The sequence below is a fragment of the Neophocaena asiaeorientalis genome, unplaced genomic scaffold, assembly GCF_003031525.2.
Source record: "Neophocaena asiaeorientalis asiaeorientalis breed wild unplaced genomic scaffold, Neophocaena_asiaeorientalis_V1.1 scaffold550, whole genome shotgun sequence".
In the NCBI taxonomy this organism is placed as follows: domain Eukaryota; kingdom Metazoa; phylum Chordata; class Mammalia; order Artiodactyla; family Phocoenidae; genus Neophocaena; species Neophocaena asiaeorientalis.
In genome coordinates, this window is record NW_020173396.1 from 2,064,397 (window position 1) to 2,084,684 (window position 20,288).

Here is a 20,288-nt window from a genome sequence, read left to right on the forward strand (position 1 = left end):
CATAAAGTTCACCATGCAGGGAAAAAAAATGATATTTTCAATGGTAGCGACAAATCAAAATTCACAAATAAAGACAGTAAAGATTATTTGGCAAGTGAAAAAAGGACTTGAGGAAGAGTGCCTCACACCTTTGAATAATTAACTTTATAGGAAGATAAGCTTATCATAAATAGGTATGCGTTATACTATAACTTTATGAAAACAAGCAAGCTTACCTAAAGAAAGTTAAGACAATATCTGTTTCATTCACATAAAACAACCCCCCCGCAAAAGCCAGTATTCACAAAAATGGCTCTCAGATATCAAGAAAAGGTTTTATTTAGGATGCTTGGTTTGTTGAGGCAGGGAAATGTATAGTTTTTAGTAAGTTTTCCAGAAAAATTAAAAATTCAAAGCAAAAAAGTTTCAGATTTCAAAAAATTAATTTCTGCTTATCTAAAATAGATGTCTGCTACGATACTGTAAGTAACGATGAGTTAACTAAAAAATGCATTACCCTAACTTCTGAATCTGCAGATTTTCTCAATGCTTATGTTATCTACACATACTTTTTTACTCTTCATCAGTCTAGAGTTGGCAAACGTTTTGATAATCCTTATGAGCAAAGAAATCATACTACATGTTTCCTTGTGGTGCCAAAGACATATTATTAACCTTTAATCTTGTGAAATCATCCAATATTTCCGAACAATGGGGCAACAGAAAAAAAGAGGGAATATTTGTCCTACTTTCTTTATGAATCTGTTAAATTTATTTTATTCCCCCAAGTATGTATTCACATCTTTATGATAATGTGCACATATTTTCCAGAAGTTATATAAGATTTTTTCATTACTGTGTGAAGCTGTGATGTCACCAGTACTGCCTGGGTTAATTTTAGGCTACTTTTGCCACCACTGCAAGGAAAATAATGTACATCTTCAATGAAAAGGACCATCAAAGCCCCTGTTAATTGTTTTCAACACCCACTTACTTGTAACGGTGGCAGTGGCAAAACTTTAATATACCTTTCAAAAATAATAACAGCACACAATTGCTAGTGCCTACTGAGACAGGTTTTAAGCCAGTTTCAAACATCTACCTCATAACAGTTGCATTTATACGGTATCCACAGCTCTACTCAGATCCACCAGATACACCTGATAGTAATTAAAAGTTACTGGAAACAATTCCACTCCAAAGTAAACCTATCACTCTGTTTATGCCCTTTCTCTGGAACAACCTGATGTCCCAATATTTCTCAAGAATGCAATCACACATCAAACTTTACACGCTGCTCCAAAATGTTCTAAGATCTCACCCTCACTCTCTCACTTGCAAAAGCTTTGAAAAAGCTACTAACACTCCTTTTAGGAGCTTATTTTTTAGATTACTGGGGGATTTTTAGTGGTTTTAATGATTTACATTAGGAATATTTTTAAAACTTGTGCCTTCCCCAAGACTAAGTTAGGTTCTTTGAAGTAAGATTAAAGACACCTGAAAAATAAATAGCAAAAATTACCCAAATCACATTTTTAATAGTTTTTGAAAATACAGGCTTTCTTTAAAAGATCAGATAATTAATAAAGCAATATTTACTTCATGTCTAGACTTAATCTTCGAAAATATCTTCCACTTTTTGTTGGGGCTTTCATATGTGTTTTAGGAATTTTATCCCAATGAATGGATATTCCTATCATACCCTGAATATTTTATCCACTTTTTTTCAAAATCATTTTTGCTCCTCGATGACAGCAATTTTAACAAAATGAATTTGAAAAAAAACAACAAAGGTTTAACATTCATAAACACTACACACTTTTGTTAAAACACTAAAAAATGCAACATATTCATTCCTAACTCTTTATCTTAACGGAATTTCTGATTCTAGCAAAGTATAATTTTAGTAACTCATCAAGATAGAATACATAAAATTGGCACATTTTTGATATGCACACAAATTGAGAATGCATCTTTCCCAACTGCATTGCAGAAAATGAAATGCATCTGGTATGACAATATGGCCCAGCACGTGAACTAGAATCAGTGGGAGGAACGGGGTTTCTTTTTTTTTCAAAGCAGAACATTTTAAATAACACACATGGCCCAACAGCAAGGCATTATTAAGTCTATTAAACTGTCATTCAAAGGTATATTTGGCTAAAGAAAACATAATAGCAAGAGGGCTGACAGGGGCATAGGAGGTAGAATGGTTTGTTTAGTTGTAATTATTATACATCAGTGACTTCCAAATCTCTTTCCCTAGCAGTCCAAAATGATTTTTTTGGTTTTGCTTAATATCTCCACTCAGTGTCAGTGTATGTGCCCATATGTTGTTGTGTCCTCGTGCTCGGCTGGGCAGTGGAGAGGTGGGGAGTGTGTTGGAGAACATGGTTGATGCCAGGATCAAGCAGAGAACAAGAGAAAATGTGAGCAATTTGCCTCATTTTGCAACGAATTTTCTTTCTTCCTTGAGAGAAAGTGCTTTTTATCTAGGCGATCTGAAGATGGATTTAATGTTTTTAGCATCTTTTCTTTTTATGTGTTCCCATCTGTGCTTATGAACTGTGAATAAAACTGAAATCTGCATGTGCTACGAGCTTCCTCCCCATGCCCAAGTATCTTCAGCAATGAGGTGTTAGGAGAGCAAGGAAAGATCTCTGAGACACGCAGGAAGCTCGGAAGGGTGCTGCCGAGTTACACCTACTCCTGGACACTTTAGAGAGTCCTCTTCCAGTTCCAGATTCCAACTCCATTTCTTTCTTCTCTCCATTCAAAGAGGTGAGCCAGACTCCTTGAGTTGGGCAAAGAGGCATTTAGAGGACTGAGGAATCCTCTGTTGTGCATTAGTGACAGAGAGCTGCTGAAAACTGGATTTGTGACTCATAACGGAGAAAACTGTCCACTTCTCAGGGCACAAGGCTTCCTGAGCAGCAGATGCAGGGAATCAACAATAAAGCATCAGGGCTTATTCTCCTGCCTACACTCCACTTTTCACCTACTCTTGGAAAGATATTTTAGCTTTTGTATTCCTCCTATGACTTCATTGAAATGCTGGTTCTTTATAATGAGAAGCTTCTTTAGAACTACAGACAGTATGATCAATAATGTCATTTGTAAATGTGATATAAAAGATATGCAACAATGCATCACAGAGAACAAAGAACAAATTAATTCAGCTAATCCATCACAGAACTGATTCTAGGAATCCAGAATGTATGTAAACTTGCAAGTATTAATCAATAGGACTGAAGTTATCTCAGAGACATAAAAAGTTCTAAAAGTTGTCAAACGTAGCTGTAGCGATGGAAAAACATTGTGGAGAATGACAAAAACTCTCTCTGTCATATATTAACCATGTGACCTTGGAAAGATTATTTAATTTCTCTGAGCATTGATTTCCGAATGCATAAAATAGCAACAAGAACTTCTATCATGTAGGGCAGCTATGAGTATTAAATCATGGAAGTGCCCAACATATAGTGGAAGCACACACAATAATGTTTGTTTAGTATCCTCTCAAAAAGGTTTTTTGGTCTTTTGTATACAAAATTTATATTTACATAGCAGTTTTTCAAATAAAGATTGATAGTGTCTGAAAACGTTTGGGTAAAAATGAATATAAAGATTAATTCTGAATTCTCTGCTTTCACTGTGAAAATATCTTGGTTCAGTGAAGTTATTTAGTAAGTTAACATTTGCAGCAATATGATCTCTGCCTTCCAAACTAATTCAATTCTTATTTTTTATCATTCTTGATCATAAAAGTTAATAAAAACAAATGTAAGCAAGTACCCCAGCTCTAAAATTCTTATACATTAGGATTAGGTACACACTCAAATATAAATATTTTTAAAATATATAGTATTCATCTACACTGAATTTAAACAATCTTTTTAAAACCACTTTTTACCTCATTTTGGAACCAGAAACAGGAGTTCTAGTCAATTCTCTTTCAAGATAAAAAGAAAGATAGGCTTATTTAGGCTTTTTGTCAGTATTATTTCTGCCTACGCTTCTGAGAATAACTGTAACCTTTTACTAAACCATCAGGTGTTTTCTAGAGCATTGGTAACATCAGGTTACTGCCAGCAATTGTGTTTATTAAACAACAAAACATACTAGTATTCTGGTTTACTTTCTGAAATTACACTAATAAATTAGCCAATAAACTATAAACATTTTCAAGTGAAATCCCATCTATTCCCATATCTTACCCTTCAACGCATGGCCTCATGGTTTTTGTGACCCAACTTTTAATCTAATTAAAGTTTTAATGTATATGTCATTAAACTAACAATTAATCAGTGTCAAAATAATTAGAATTTAAACAAAATAAGATGTATTGGCAGAAAAGAGTTCTTTAGGTCTCTGGCAGAATGGAACTTTCAAAATATTTGCTAGCATTAACACGATTTGATAAAAATTTACAAAAGGAGAACATCACCTCTACAAAACCGAGGGAGTAAAAGCTGCCGCTCAGTGGAACGCTTTACAGATCTTACAGGTACATTTTTACTTGACTCTTGCCTGACCAGAGAGTCAACATCACGTCTACAGCAAAATAATTTAAATGCAACTACTTCAGATGACTATCAAAACAAAAAAGGCCATAGGAACATCGGTTTAACTCGGAAGCGACACTCACGCTATTTGTTAAGCAGCGATCCACTCGCAGCAGAAAGTTTTGAGAAGGGAGGGCTGGAAGATGAACAGACTTCTGCCTAAAGGGTTTCCCCAAGACATGACCTCACGTTTGCCATTAATTCACCTCCTCGCATTTCTAATTTTCCCTGCAAGTTGTTGGGTTTGCTTGTTTTTCTTTTGACAAGATGAGACTTAGCTGGACAGTCCTTTTAGGAGATCTCCAAAAAGTACCCATTTTGTGTCTAACTTTATTCCTCTCCTATTTGGCTACAATTAATACTTCCACTTTCATCAGCAACTGGGAAAGCTACTCAAACAGCTTCTAGCAGTAGGTATTATTTCTGTCAAAAGTAAAGTCAGAGCGCAAGTCAGTACTCTACTAAGCAGGAACGGGACGTTTTCTTTCCACTGCTTGAACTTGGTAGCACCCCTACCCCGCCAGCAACTCCCGGGGTCTCGATCGCCCACAGCTGGAGGCGTGGCCCCGCGCACCTAGGCTCGGGCCGCGCCCACCTGTCACTCACCCGGCTGCTGCCGCGCGCCTCGCCCTTCGCGGTTCGCGGCTCTGCTCGGCTCCGTGCTGGCTCAGCTCGAGGCGGCGGCGGCTCCAGCAGCTGCTCCAAGCAGGCGGTGCCCGGCAAGGAGGAACTCTTCTGATGGCACAAGTGCGCCGCGGTGCCCCGACGCCGTGCACCCTCATCTCGGGCGCGGTCCCCCCTCGGGGGCGGCTGGGGTGAGGAGGACAGGGAGGATGAGGCAGAGGACGAAGAGCAAGCTGAGTCCGGAGAGCGTCCGCCAGGAGGCGTCACTCCGGCTGCTCCGGCGGCTGCCACCGGGCCCCTGCCCGCGGGAAGCAAATGCTCGCGGATCCGGCGGCGCAGCGTGGACCCCTGCTCCGCTCTGCTCGCACCCTCGGGCTCGAGAGGCTCCGGCGAGGAGCAGCACAGGTTGGGCTGGGAGGAGGAAAAGACGCGGTCCAGCACTTGCTTCCGTTTCTTGAAGCCGCTCCACCTGCTGCCCGCGCCACCCAAGCCGGCCAGTGCGTCCCGCCTACCCCCCGGGGGTGGCGGGGAGGGCGACGGGGTGTCCGCAATGCGGCGCTCGGGGACCCCCGCGCGCCCGCCCCAGCCGCCCTTGCTCTTGCCCATCCCTAGCTGCAGGTTCTTCCAGAGCCGGGCCTGGAAGGAAGAGGACGCCGCCGCAGGCTCGGGCGAGCCTGCCGCGGCAGCCGGGGGCTCCATCCTCCACCCCCTGCTTCTCCGCTCCCCTCCTCTTTCTTCTCCGTCCGCTCCTGCTGCGCCTTCTCCCGGAGCCCCGCGGTGGCAGCGACGACGGCGGACGCAGCAGCAGAAGCCGGGAGTGACCGCCGGCTTCAGGCCAGAGCGGGGAAAAGACGCCGCTGCCGCCGAGGCTCTCCGGCCGCGGGACTCCGGCGCTGCCTCTTCCTCCCGCACCCGTGGGGGTGGGCTGGCGCTGTAGCCAAATCTCGGCCGCCGCAAAGTTTCTAGCTCCGCGCTCCGCGGCTCCAGTCCCCTGGAGTCCCCCAGGCCGCGCCCTGGCCCCTTCTCCTCTCTGGCTCCGGGCTCGGGAGGCTACACGCACCGGGCGTGCGTTTCCAGCTGCGCCTGGGACCGCACCCGACGCCCTCCGGGCAGCACCTGTCAGCGGCGGCGAGGGTGGCTGCCTCCGAACTGGGCGCGCGTGCGACTCACACAACAGGGAGGTTCGGGCTGAAGACACTCGGCGCGCCCCGGGACCATCCTCCAGCTCCTGGGTGGGAGGACGCGCTGGTGAGAGCCGGGTGGAGCTGGTCAGGGACCAGAGCCAGGCTGCGCCCCAGGATCCGACCACTGTTACCCACGCAGGTAGCTCCGGGCCGGCCGCTAGATTCGCCCTCCGGCAATCATCCTAGGTCCGACGAAGTGAGCTCGAGTGGAGATTATGCGACTTCAGTGGGTCCTGCGAAGCGCCCAGTGTCCACACCAAGAGGTGAAGCTGACCGAGTTCTGAGGCTGAACGCCGCTGCCCCCGCGCCGCTGCCCGGCCTGGGCCCAAGACCAGAGTTCGATTTCTTCTGTCTTGACTTCATCCTGATCCGCCCCTCCCCGCTCTTTGCTTGTGCCTTTAGTTTCTCTTGTGATCCGGGTCTAGAGGTTTCCGGAGTCTGACAATAAAGCCAGCCCTCAAGTTGCAGGGAGTTGACCGTGTCCGAAGACATGGAGGATGCGCACTGCCTCTGACCCCGTTCCAAACGCAGAGTACCTTTTTCTTTTCACTCAAGCGCATTTTCCTTTGGTTACGTGCAAAGCAAATGGGAAAGGCTCATTTAGACTTTGTTTCTCCCGAAATCTACTGCTCCCAGGGTCTTCTGATTCTACTGAGAGCCTCTTGAATGGCAGGCGACACAATGCCTCTTCTCAACTCCACTGCCTTCCACACCCCAAAATGTGGAAAACTCAGAAGAGCTTTGGCACCGTATTGTCTAATTCCAATCTCATCCAGCTGGCAGTATGCCCTGGATATGTTACCAACCTCTTTAAGCTTTTTATTTTTCTATTTTTCCTTTATAACAAATATTTATTGAGCACCTACTATGTGTAATCATTTATTTGTGTCGGGCCATATGATAGGCTCTGAGGTTGCAGCTGTGAGCAAGGCAGAGAGGGCCCCACCCTCATGGAGCCCATGTTCCAGTGGGAGAATCAAACAGAATTTCTAATGGTGAAATGTCCCACGGAGAAAATAAAACAGGAGATCACACAGAGCTGCTGTGGAGGTGGGGTTGCCAGGTAGACTGCAGAACAGCCAATTAAATTTGAGTTTCAAATAAACAAGGAATGAATAATGTTTGAGTATATGTATGTCCCAAACATTGCACAAGACGTACCAAAGTACTCTTTGTTGTTTGTCTGAAATTCAGATTTTACTGAGTGTTTTGTATTTTTATTTGCTATATCTGACAACCCCATACAGAAGGTTTTTTGGGTTTTTTTTTTTTAACATTATGTGTATGGGAGAGTCTCTCTGAGAAGCTAAAATTTAAGTTGAGACTTAATGAGGACAAAACAGCCATTGAAGGATCTGATTACAGCATTCCAGGCAGAAGGAACAGCAGGTACAAAGACCCCAAGGCAGGAAGCAGCTTGGCCGGGCATGTTCAAGGACAGACGGAACCACTCCAAATAATGTGGAGAAAGGTGGGTAGAGGTGGAAAAAGATGGAAGGGAAGAAGTGAGCAGGGTCCTTGTGGGATGGCTCCTATAGCCATAGTAAGAGCTTGGGTCTCCTGTAAGTGAAATGGAGAGCCATGTGGAGGGGTTTTTTTGGGGGGGTTGGGGGTTTTTGGGGGGTTTCTTGCCGTATGCGGGCCTCTCACTGTTGTGGCCTCTCCCACTGCGGAGCACAGGTTCCGGACACGCAGGCTCAGTGGCCATGGCTCACAGGCCCAGCCGCTCTGCGGCATGTGGGATCTTCCCGGACCGGGGCACGAACCCGTGTCCCCTGCATTGGCAGGCGGATTCTGAACCACTGCGCCACCAGGGAAGCCCTGGAGGGTTTTTAAGCATGAGGGTGATGCGATATGACTCACTAATACCTACTTCACAGGGCTGTTTTAAGGATTAAGTGAAAAAGGACTTCACTCAGTGCCCGAGGCTTTTCCACACTAGAGAGTCACACTGAAAATACCACAACCATTCAAAATTACCTCAATATAGAGCTACTCTGATAGCCGAGAAAAGAAACTGTTACATCCAGAAGGCTTCTCTGCAGCATAGGAAAAATATTTTGTTACTAGTTTTTCTAGGATGTCATAAATGAAAGCACAGAGAAGATAAGTAAAGAGATAAATGATTACTATAGCAAATTGAGAAGAAATGATCATTGCTTCTTACCAAAACTCTATAAATATGTCGTTTGTCAGATTTTTTCACAAGGAGCCATGGAACCATGGAGATAACTCTACACAATTCAACCTTATGTTCATATAATCTTTAATGATACATTTAATGGACTTTTGTAGCTTTATGTTTTCATTTTTCTCTTCTACCTAATTTTGCCTTGGACATACTAACTCTGAGATTTTGGATTCTGAAATCTACAATCCCAAATAACACTTATCCATCAATGTGAATTCATTTATAGAACTGGTGAGAGCATATGAAACTTTTCCTAAATATCTGAAGTGGATTATAAATTGAGAGGCTGCCCTACAAATTGTGCATTACATAAAATTGCACTAGATATGGTCCTTGCCATCAAATGTCTTGTTACATTTAAGAAAAGATACTTATAAAAAAACTCTACAACACCAGGGGACAGTGAATGGTACCAAGTGATCACTAAGGGAATACAGAAGAGTGAAGAATCACTTCTGGCTTGACTGATCAAGGAAGATTTGTTGGAGACATCATCTGAGCTAAGATCTCTAACAGGTGACAGAATACACCAAGAAGATAGATTGCCACCTGCAAAGGAAAGCAAAATCCAGGGCACATAGCAAGACTTCAGTAAAGGTTAGCTATTCCTTCATGACAATTTACCAAGCATCTTAAATATTTATAGAGCATCTATTGCTTGAATGAATATAAAATTAATATATGCATCACACATTGATATACAAGAGGCTGGGAAGGTGACAGATAATGTCATATTTGAGTAGGAACTCAAGGAAGTGAGGGAAGGTACCAAGTAGTGAATCTAAGGGCAAATTTTTCCAGGAAAAGGGAGCGTTAAGTGCAAAGAGGCTGAGACAGGGACATGCTCAGCTTGAGGAAGAGCAAGAAAGACAAAACAGTTGGAACAGAGAGCAAGAGGGGAGTGGGAGGAGAAGCTGTTGAGAGACGCTAAGGGCCAGATCACGGAGGACTCTGTGGTCAACAGTGAGGACTTTGGGCTTGGTTGGGATGGGAAGTCACTGGGGAGCTTGAGTAGAGTTTCTCTGTGATCCAACTTTCATTTTAAAAGACTCACTCTGGGGGCTACTCTGGGGGCTTCCCTGGTGGCACAGTGGTTGAGAGTCTGCCTGCCGATGCAGGAGACACGGGTTCGTGCCCCAGTCCGGGAAGATCCCACATGCCATGGAGTGGCTGGGCCCGTGAGCCATGGTCGCTGAGCCTGTGCGTCCGGAGCCTGTGCTCCACAATGGGAGAGGCCACAACAGTGAGAGGCCCGCGTACCACAAAAAAAAAATAATAATAATTTTAAAAATAAAATAAAAGACTCACTCTGGCCCCTAGGCAATAAAGTGCAGGAAGGGAATGGGTGGGAACAGACCTTGGGTAGGGCCATCACTATATATATATACGTAAGGGACAATGGTGGCTTTGACAGCAGTGGTAGGTGAGAAGTGGTTAAAGTGGTGAAATTCTAGATACACAATGTTTTGAAGATAGAACTGAGACAACTAGCCATAGTTTGGGTAATAGTTTGGGGTGCTCAAGCATAATGCTAAATGGTTTGTGTCCTTTACCATATGTAATCTTCACAGCAACCCCATTTTATAGACGAAGGAACCAAGTATGAGGCATGTTAAGTGATCTTACAAAGTCGCTCACTGAGTAATTAGCAGATCCCAAGTCTACAAGATTCCAAAGCCACAGAACTTATTTAATTTTAAATGTATGCATAAATAAATAGAATAAAATAATTGAAAGAGGCCTCAAAAGAGGCACTGATCCATGTCCTTACCTTGAGTGAGCAACAAGACCGTCTTGGGCAGAACCACAACTTCCACTTGATGAGATCAAGGACATAAGTGCAGGCCCCAAAACAAAGTTTCTGGGACTAATTGAGTTAAAGGCCAACTAAATGGCACTTACAGAACCCTCTCATCAGTGGAGCCTTGGCTGTAGTCCCAGCTCATGGCACTGAGCCAGATGCCTTCAGGCCGTCATGTTCTCTCTCAGTCTCTGAAATGGGGACAATAATATCTATTGGGCTGACCCACCTCACAAGGACCCAACTAAAAGCCAAATGGAGGCAGCATTTCTGAAGAGGAAAGCCTGTCCACAAGAGAGAAGTTATCACCACCTTGTAACCAAAACCAAGAAAAGCTACCAGACGGACTTGTTCCTCCTCACATGGAAAATCCTTGCCTGTGTGGAAAGAAGCACTTTGAACCCTTCAAAACCAAGAAGCCAGTTGTCACAATTCCACATGTTGAGATGGCTGCTGACTATACAGTCAACTTAACAGAATAAATTCCCGTTCGGGCATAAACAAGTTTTCATTTCTTCCTTGAAAGTTTTCTCAAGGTTCTCAAAAGCAGTTTAATGTTAGGTAACTTCAGAGGAGCTGTTTCTGTTTATTCTGTTTAACGTAAGCCACTTCGTATTTTCATCTTAACCAGGGTGGTAAACAACTCTAGAGTCCTAGACCAAGAGATGTTCTGGAATTTCTGTGTGGGAAGGACACAGGATTGTCTATGCAGCTTAAATTTGAGAGGGGGGAATTGAAGCTATGCTTGCATAATTTTTAAAAACTCACTTGTCCATATAAAAGAAGAGAAGAAGGGGTTATTGGAGATTTGGAGGGAGCCAAAGCCTCCCCTGCCCACCTCTCAGTGCCAGTTCTGTGCTACACAATGTCAGAAGACATGGACATTGGCCTGGTGCTGCATCTGAAGGCTCTGTCACCACAGGCAGCCCTTGGAGCCTCAGTTTTTCACCAGTAAAATGAAAAAAAAAATAGAACTAGTTTCCCTCTAAGGTCCCTTTCAGCTTAAAGATGATGTAAGCTTCTGAAACAAATCTCCAGTGTAGGATACAATCCATCTACTCATGCCTGGTCTGATTTCCTACTTTCAGTGGTGATACAAAGGCAGGTACTACTAGATGGGCATGTAAATAACCCCCTTTGACAGATGCAAACTATTATATATAGAATGAATAAACATCAAGGTCCTATTGTATAGCACAGGGAACTATATTCAATATCTTGTAATAAACCATAATGGAAGAGAATATGAAAAATTATATATATCTGAATATACATATATATGTATATGTATATCTGAATCACTTTGCTGTAAACCAGAAATTAACACAACATTGTAAATCAACTATACTTCAATTAAAAAAAAATTTAACAGCAGAAGCTGTTAGGGCCCTACTCCTATCCCTTAGGCCTCAGCGCTTCAGTGAAGGTATCTGATCTCTCCACCTGAAGGCTGTCTTCCAAATCGCATCCCTTCTCCCTCCAAGTGCCTGGAACAGCCCTCAACCAATGAGTGTTGGCATTGACGTGCAGGCGTTTCAATAACTCAGGCAGCGACTCTATACTGCTCCCAGTTCCAGTGCCCTCTGTACTGGATGGCTTGATGACATGCCCCTTCTCAGCTTTGTTCCTGTCTCACACGCCCCCTACCCTACCGCTGGTCCCTGTGCCTCATCGATAAACTGCTTGCATTTGAATCCTTGTTGCCAACTCAGCTTCTAGGGGGACCCAAAGTAAGGCACATTATAGAGACATTTCAAACTCTAGCTAATGAGGTTCCCAATTTGAGCACTCTATGAGAATAAAAGTAATGTCCTCCAGCAACATTCCTTTGGCTTATACAATTCTCTTATAAAGACTATAAAGACATAAGTTATCCCAGAGCCTATAGTCTATCCCCTGAAAGTGAGACCCGTTGAGAACCAGAGTATTCATCTATGAGTTACCTCCTTGATATGGTCCACTGACCTCCTAGAGTAAACAATAGGGTGGACTCCTAAGTATTACGCACTGGAAAAGTATTCCCAACTGATCATGATCATTCTTTCCCTTTTCTCAGACATGTAACCATTCCTGGAAACTATAAGAGTGTATTACTTGGGACTGGATTCAACTGCGAGTAATACATAAACCTTAAGTATGTTCAATAAGCCTGAAGGTCATCATCCAGACCTAGTATGGCATATCTTCTATCTTGTTGCTCTACCACACATGCCTACCATTCCCCAAGTCACTGTAAATTCCAAGATCGTCAATGGAGCTTCTGCCATGACAGTCACCTTCCAGCCAGCAAACAGGAGGAAAGGGTGAAGAAGAATATGCCTCTTGCTTTAAAGTTACTTCCCAACTCTTCTAATAGCCCAAGGGTTAGAACTTCAGCACATGGCCATGCCTAGCCATAAATCTTTATTCTGGGCAGTTATGTGCCCAGCTAAAAATCTGGATTTTGTTACTGAGGAAAAAGGGGAAGGTGAATATGGGGGGACAACAAGCAGACTCTGACACAGAGGAGCAGTCATTTGAGGGGCTTCTTCACTCACAAGGAAGAAGCACACAAGAAATGATCTCTTTAGCTACACGCTTTGGTGTTTGGTGCGATGGCTGGAACTGCTGCAGCCATTTTGTTATGAAACTGAGGGTGAAGCGAACACCCAAGTTAGCAGAGAAGAGAGATGGAAAACAACCTCGATGCTTGAGGATGTCATTGAGCTACAGAATCAGTCAACCTGAGGCCTTCCTTAACCCTGATACTATTATTATGTAGTTATCCGTTTATTATTAATTAGAAAGTTAATTTATCTAGGTTTTTAGCCAGTTTTAGCTGAAGTTTATATTAGTTTCCTATTGTTGTCACAACAAATTACCATAAAGTTAGCTGCTTAAAACAACACCCACTTGTTACCTCACAGTGTCTGTGGGTCAGAAGTCCGGGCATGGGGTGGTTCAGCTGCTTCCTCAGCTTCAGTTCTCCCAAGACCGAAATCAAGGTGTTGGCAGGAGTGCACTCCTTTCTGGAGGCTCCAGAGAAGAATCTGCTTCTAAGCTCATTCAGATTGTTGGCTGAATTAAGTTCTACAGACTTGCAGATCTGAGGTCGCTGTTTCCTTGCTGGTTTTCCACAGGAACGAGGGGCAGTGGTCATACTAAGCTTCTAGAGACTGCCCACATCCTTGACTCCTGGCCTTCTTCCCTGTCTTCAAAGCCAACAAGGACAAATTGAGTCCTTCTCACACTTCCAGTCTCTCAGACCCCACCCTCTGCTTCATCTCTCTTACTGACTCCTCTGCTGTCTTCTAGTTTTAAAGGCTCATGTGATCACATTAGGCCCACCTGGGTAACCCAGGATAATGTCCCTATATTAAGGTCAGTTGATTAGAAAACTTAATTACATCTACAAAGTCCCTCCCCACCTGTACCTATACTAGCATTCGACTGAGTAACTAGGGACAGGAATCTTGAGGGGACATCTTTAAAATCCTGCTTACCACCAGTTTCCTAGAGCCCAAAGCATCCTGATTGACACATCCTCATTGTAGACCAGAAAAAAGGCTACATCTCCCCAGATTGCCTCATTCACAGTGGGGTATTAAACCCAGAGGAACTGGCTCAGATTTACAAAGTAACAGAATGAAGACTGACATTCATCAATGATAAGAACACTAAGAGACTAGCTAAACAGGGCAGACCTTTCATCTTTGCTGTGTTATTTTGAATCTGGCCCTTTTGCTAATTAGACTCATACTTCTCCCCTATTTTCTTCTAACATAATGCTTTCCAGGTTGCAACCAGTTTTTAGTTTATTTCAAATCCAATCCCCCAACTCACACATTTTCCCCTAAGTGAGATAAAATGGTTATTTAAGAAATATACATTATTGATTTCAAACCGGTGCCTGAAAATTTAACTGCCTTTCTGGCAAGCCCTGTTTAAAAATGTCTGCCTAGAAAATGCACAGGCAAGAACTAAGTAGATAAACTTTTGAATGTTTTTTTTTAATAAAACAGGGTTTTCTTTTTATTTATTTATTTATCTATCTACCTATCTTTGGCTGTGTTGGGTCTCCGTTGCTGCGCACGAGCTTTCTCTAGTTGTGGCGAGCGGGGGCTACTCTTTGTTGCAGTGTGTGGGCTTGTCATTGCGGTGGCTTCTCTTGTTGCAGAGTACGGGCTCTAGGCGCGCAGGCTTCAGTAGCTGCAGCACGTGGGCTCAGTAGTTGTGGCTCGCGGGCTCTAGCGCGCAGGTTCAGTAGTTGTGGCACATGGGCTTGGTTGCTCTGCGGCATGTGGGATCTTCCCGGATCAGGAATCGAACCCGTGTCCCCTGCATTGGCAGGCGGATTCTTAATCACTGCACCACCAGGGAAGCCCTTTTGTATGGTTTTATTCTGAACTGACCTTTCCTCTGAATCACATAGGGGAAGTAGGAAAATGGAAGGAAAAATGGAGTTACTAAATGTCTATAAACATCCTTGGAAAAATTAAATCAAGTACAATGTCTTTTATGAAGAAAATTACCTTAAATGAAACTCAGTTGGCTAAAATATGTTTCTCAGACCCTGATTTGTAGCCTGTAAATCCATCCCCCGTGTTTGTTCTTAATCTTGACTTCTGCCATCATCCACAGTTAAACCTCTAAATTCTGTTATATAGAAAGTAGTTATATAGAAAGTACAGGTATGTTTTCCCCCTTCAATTGAACACCTGTGAAATCAAGATATGAGGGGACTTAGCCCAGGCCTCATGTAAAGTCAGTGGTGGAACCAGTGAGATCATTACAGGTAGCAACATCTTTTAGGGGACCTTAGGTATAATCCATCCTTACTCCCCACCACCCCCAGTATTTGTGGATCTATTTCTCATTCAATTCTACAATTCAGCAGATGGGATCTCACCACAGTGTAACCACTCCAAGATCGAGAATTGTTTGTCTCTGTCAGGATATATCAGACAATAGCCTGAACTCCGAAGCCATCAGGTCTGGCCTTGCACAGACTTGGCTCAGGCTGGACAGCAGTGCCTGGGAACTTTGTGCTTTTCCCCAAGCATTGGGTTAAGAAACTAATTTGAGGTGGAAATATTGCTGCCAAAAATAAACAAAATGGTATTCATCATTTACTGGGGCTGTCATCTATAAATAGGACCTCTGAGCAGTGATGAGGTTTGATATATGGCAAGAGGGCTAGGGACCTGTAGGGACAGTTTCTCATTGCAAACAGCAGTGCACTGGGATCAAAAATCAGTCCTGCTAACTTTTGTGCAGATAAGAAGAAAAATATAGTCTCCTTTATGTTTTCTGTAATGAATCTGGTTTTCCTTTAGAGTAACGCCACTCAACCAGAGGTTAATGGAGAAAAAAATAACAAAATATTCAACCCAATTTTAACATTCATCAAGATTGAATCCTTTTGAGAATCCCTTTAGAAAATGCCCACAGTCTTCTTGGGACAAGATGTTTGTCTCTCAAGGGAGCCTTCTCTTCCAACTCTTCCTAAGAAGGTATCTTTGGTGGATACAGAAAGGGTGTGATTTTCCACATCTTCGTGAAAGCAGGAAAGAGTGTTTGAAGGCGGTGTCATCTGCCTTTTCTGCTCTGGGGGTGATGCCTCTTGTCCACCGGGTTTTCCTGCTAACAATCCTAAGCAAGTCTGTGCTTACACGATCTGGTCTCTCCCACCAGAATCAGAGCCCAGAGAAGCTCCCAGATGACTCGACTTGCCCTTGGCTCTCACTGGCTGGGGCCCCTGACATCTATCTGTACATCCCTTATCCAGCCTGGACCCAACTATCCATACTAAGCCTTTGCTGGGAGTACATCTAGGCCCACTGGCTCTCAACTCAGTACCCACAACATTAAAAAGTAAGGTAGGCTCAGAAAAGCTGAATGTCAGGGCCTCCTCCTGCCAACTACAGAGTGCCGCCTAGTTTTTGTTAATGTTGCTACACCCTAAATTGATTTGCAACAGCTCTGTCCTCTGGGAGTAAATAGTTGGTACTCTTGCTCTTGTCTCTCCCTCTCTCTCTGTATCTCCCTTGCCTTTCCTCCATCCTCTTGGACTGGCCTTTGGTACCCAGACAGGATAGGCTTATCAGTTAGGGTTACAGTAGGAAATAGATGGCACCCTCAAATAAGGAAATTTAAATATAAACTTAATAAATTTAATTATTTTCAAATGCGTGGCAAGGTTTAGAGCAGTGGCTCTCAGAATGTGGTCAGGAGACCTGAGATCCTTTCAGGCCAAAACTATTTTCCCAATAATTCTAAGATGTCTTGTGCCTTTTTCAGTCTCTCACAAGTGTCCAGTGGGGTTTCCCAGAGGCTACATAACATGTAATATTCACAAACAAAGGACATCCTAAACAAAGTAAAAGGTAAAAAAAAAACAAATGGGGGGAAACATTTGTAAAATATATAATAGGCAAGAGATCAAAATGCAGAAATTATAAAGAACTCCTTAAACTGGTAAGAAAAAGACAAACAACTCAACAGAAAAATAGGCAAAAGACATGAACAGGAAATTCACAAAAGAAAAATATTAATAGCAAAAAGAAAAAGTGCAAACATAAACCCCACTAAGATACAGTTTTTTTTATTTATTACAGAGATGAGTAAAATATAAAATTGCTTGAGTGTGTCAGCTTTGATATGTGTGTGGGAAATGAATATCACAGTCATTACTAACGGCAGTGTGAAATGTTACAGCCACTTCAGAGGTCAATTTCTGTGCATTATTTAAACGCATGTAATTGATGACGCCCAAATTCCATTTCTGGGCCTCTTCCCCACCCCCCAAACTCTGCACATAGACTGGGAGGTATGTATAAGAATAGAATTGCAGCATTGTTAGAAATAGCAATCAATAATGGCTAGTATTTGCAAAAAAAATATTAAAAAGGAAAGGAAAAATTTGAATGCTCTTCAATACAATAATGATTATATAAATTGTGAATTTATCCACACTGTGAAATTCTATGTAACAGACAAAAGACAAAAAGAAAGGGCTAGATCAATATGTTTACATAAGAAAGATCACCAAAGCATTGCTGAGTCAAAAAAAGCAAGTTGAAAATTGATATTTATGTTATGATAGCATATTTACATTAATAAATAAATTCACAAGTAGAAATCAGTAGTATTTAAAAAATAATATACCACAACATGTTTAGATTCATCTTCACAGTGGAAAAATAGTTTGATAATAGGAAACAGTTTGATGATAATTTATTAAAATAGTATGCCCTATTAATTGGTCAAATGATATCAAATACTTAGAAAGTATGTAACAAAATTCAACATGCTTTCCTAATATAAAAATCTTAGTAAAAGAGAAAGAAATGAATAATTTTTAATGTGATATAATAATATATATCAGTACATAAACCCCAAAGCCAGCAATATATTTCATAGCAAAGCAGTAATAGAGGCAATCCTGTGTAAGTCAAGAATAAGGCAAGAATTCCAAACAAGGGCACGGCTACTTAAAAGTGTTTTCCAAGAGTAAGCCAGTGCATTTAAATTAAAAAATGAAATAAGATGTGTAAATATTGGAAAGTATGAGGCAAATTTTTCATTACTTATAGATGACATCATTGTGTATTTGAAAAACTCAAAAAAAACCCATAAGAAACAATAAGAAAAGCCAGTGAAGGAGTAAGTTACAAAATTAATCTTGTTAAATAGCCTGAAAACACTGCAAACTGTGAAAGGCATACAATGAACTTAACAATGCAAAGCAAAATGAAAAAAAAAAAAAAATAATAGCCACAAAATAAAAACCAAGTGAACAAAATAAGATAAACCCAAGAGCTATATGAAGAAAGCTTTACAACTTTATTGTGGGATGCAAAAGAAGACTTGAATAAATGAAAAACACCTGGGTGTGGAGATTCACTATTGATTAGCAATTATTCCTACTTAAGTGAATCCATAAAAACCAATGTGATCTCAATCACAATACTGAGAATTTTTAAAACATGACTAAACAGTTATAAAGTTCATTTGGAAGACTAAACATGATATAAGAGTCAAGAAAAATAAATCTGTAAAAGAAGAGTTTTAAGGGGAAATGAGTCACTTTGGAAATCAAAATTATTATAAAGCTACAGTAATTTTAAAATTACAACACTGGTTAAGGAACAGCCACAAAGGATCAATGTTCAGAATGGAGTCTAGAAATAAACCAAAGTACCTACAGGTATTTAGATTTTCGTAAGGGTGCTACTCCAAAGTCAATAGTAAAAGATTAACTAATTATTGAGATAAATAGCTAATCTTATGGAGAAAAACAAAAATGGATTCCTACCTCATTCCTTTTACCAAAGTAAATTTCATATAACTCAACTGTTAATCTAATGCTAAAATAATTGACAATATCATAGCAAATCAAGTTGAATATATTACAAGAATAACCCCAGTGGATCAATCATTCCATGGACACAGACATTTTAGTCTGTTTTGTTCACCAACATATGATGCCTGACACACAGTAGGTGTTACAGTAAATAATTGTTTGATAAATGCAGGAACCAAAAAAATTAATAAAGATATAAAACTACAGAAGAAAACAGGAATGATTCTTTTAAAATCTTTGAATTAGGAAGATCTTTCTCATTATAATAGGAAATCCAGAAACCACTGGGGGGTGAAAAAGGCTGATAAGCCTGGTCAGATGAAAATTAAACTTGTTCTCTCAATAAAAATTCTCATCTAGTAACATTTGTCTTTGAGAGGCAGAGACAAACTTCTTTAACTTTCAAAAAGAATTTCCTAATCAATACTAAAACACCAACAACTCAACAGAAAAAATGAGCAGAAATTCATGAATAGAGAATACACTACTCAGAGATAAATGAGTACGGACGATCAATAGTAACTTCATCAATAATTAAGTAAATATAAAAAATTTAATGCCACATTTTCTAACCTAAAATATTGGAAAAAATAAGTGGGCCATACCCAGTGTTCATATGTGTCACTTTTTTTAAAAGAGGAACTCTCATGCACTATTAGTAGAAATATAAACTGGAACACCTTTGTAAGGTAATTTGGCAATACAGATCAAAATGCTAAGAATGCTTTCCGTTCGATCCAGTAATTGTTGGTTTGCAACTTCAGGAGTTCCCTGGGTGAAATTTGCAACTGATCCCTTAAACAGGTTTAATAAACAAGGGAACTTAAAAAGGAGGCTTTTCTTGAGCAGCTACAAGGCGAATAGATCTCTGTACCCCACCCCCACCAGAATCTTAAAAGTTTATATAGAGGCTTTAAGTAGCTTCAGTCATGGATTCAGTCCAGCTGGTCTAAACAACACCTTACTCTCTCAAGGCTGCATCCTTGAAAGGGCTGCTAGTAAGTGGGTAGTAGGCATGACATACGTTCTAAGGACAGGGACCCACCCACCTCGGGTCAAGGAGCCTTCATGTTCTCTCCATGACTTCCTCCAACAGTAAGTCTTTCTGAGAATTTGTCCACAGATATACTGTCACAAATGTTCAAAGATGTATATTTATTTCAGCATGTTTATAATAGTAAAATCTGGAAACAAGCTAAATATTTATCAGTAGGGGTCTAGTTAAATAGAAATGTATGAAAACAAGAGAATGCCACACAGCCATTAAAATAAAGTAAATCTGCAAAATATGAAAAATAACTATAATACATATTTAAATTTCAAAGAAAATCACAAAATAACATGAGAATGCCATTTTTGACATTTAAAGAAAAGTGTATATGTAGGTATATATACAGTCCATGTGTGCACTTAGGGTATCTGGAAGGAAACACACATAACTCTTAAGAGTGGTTACTTCTGGCCTGAAGCACAGAGGATTTCTCACATCACCCAGTTTTGAGCTGTCAGATCTTTACAGTCATTTGTTAGCTTTATAATAATAACCTTTAAAAAACTGGTTAAAATTTTAAAACAATATGGAAGAGGCTTAATATTTCTA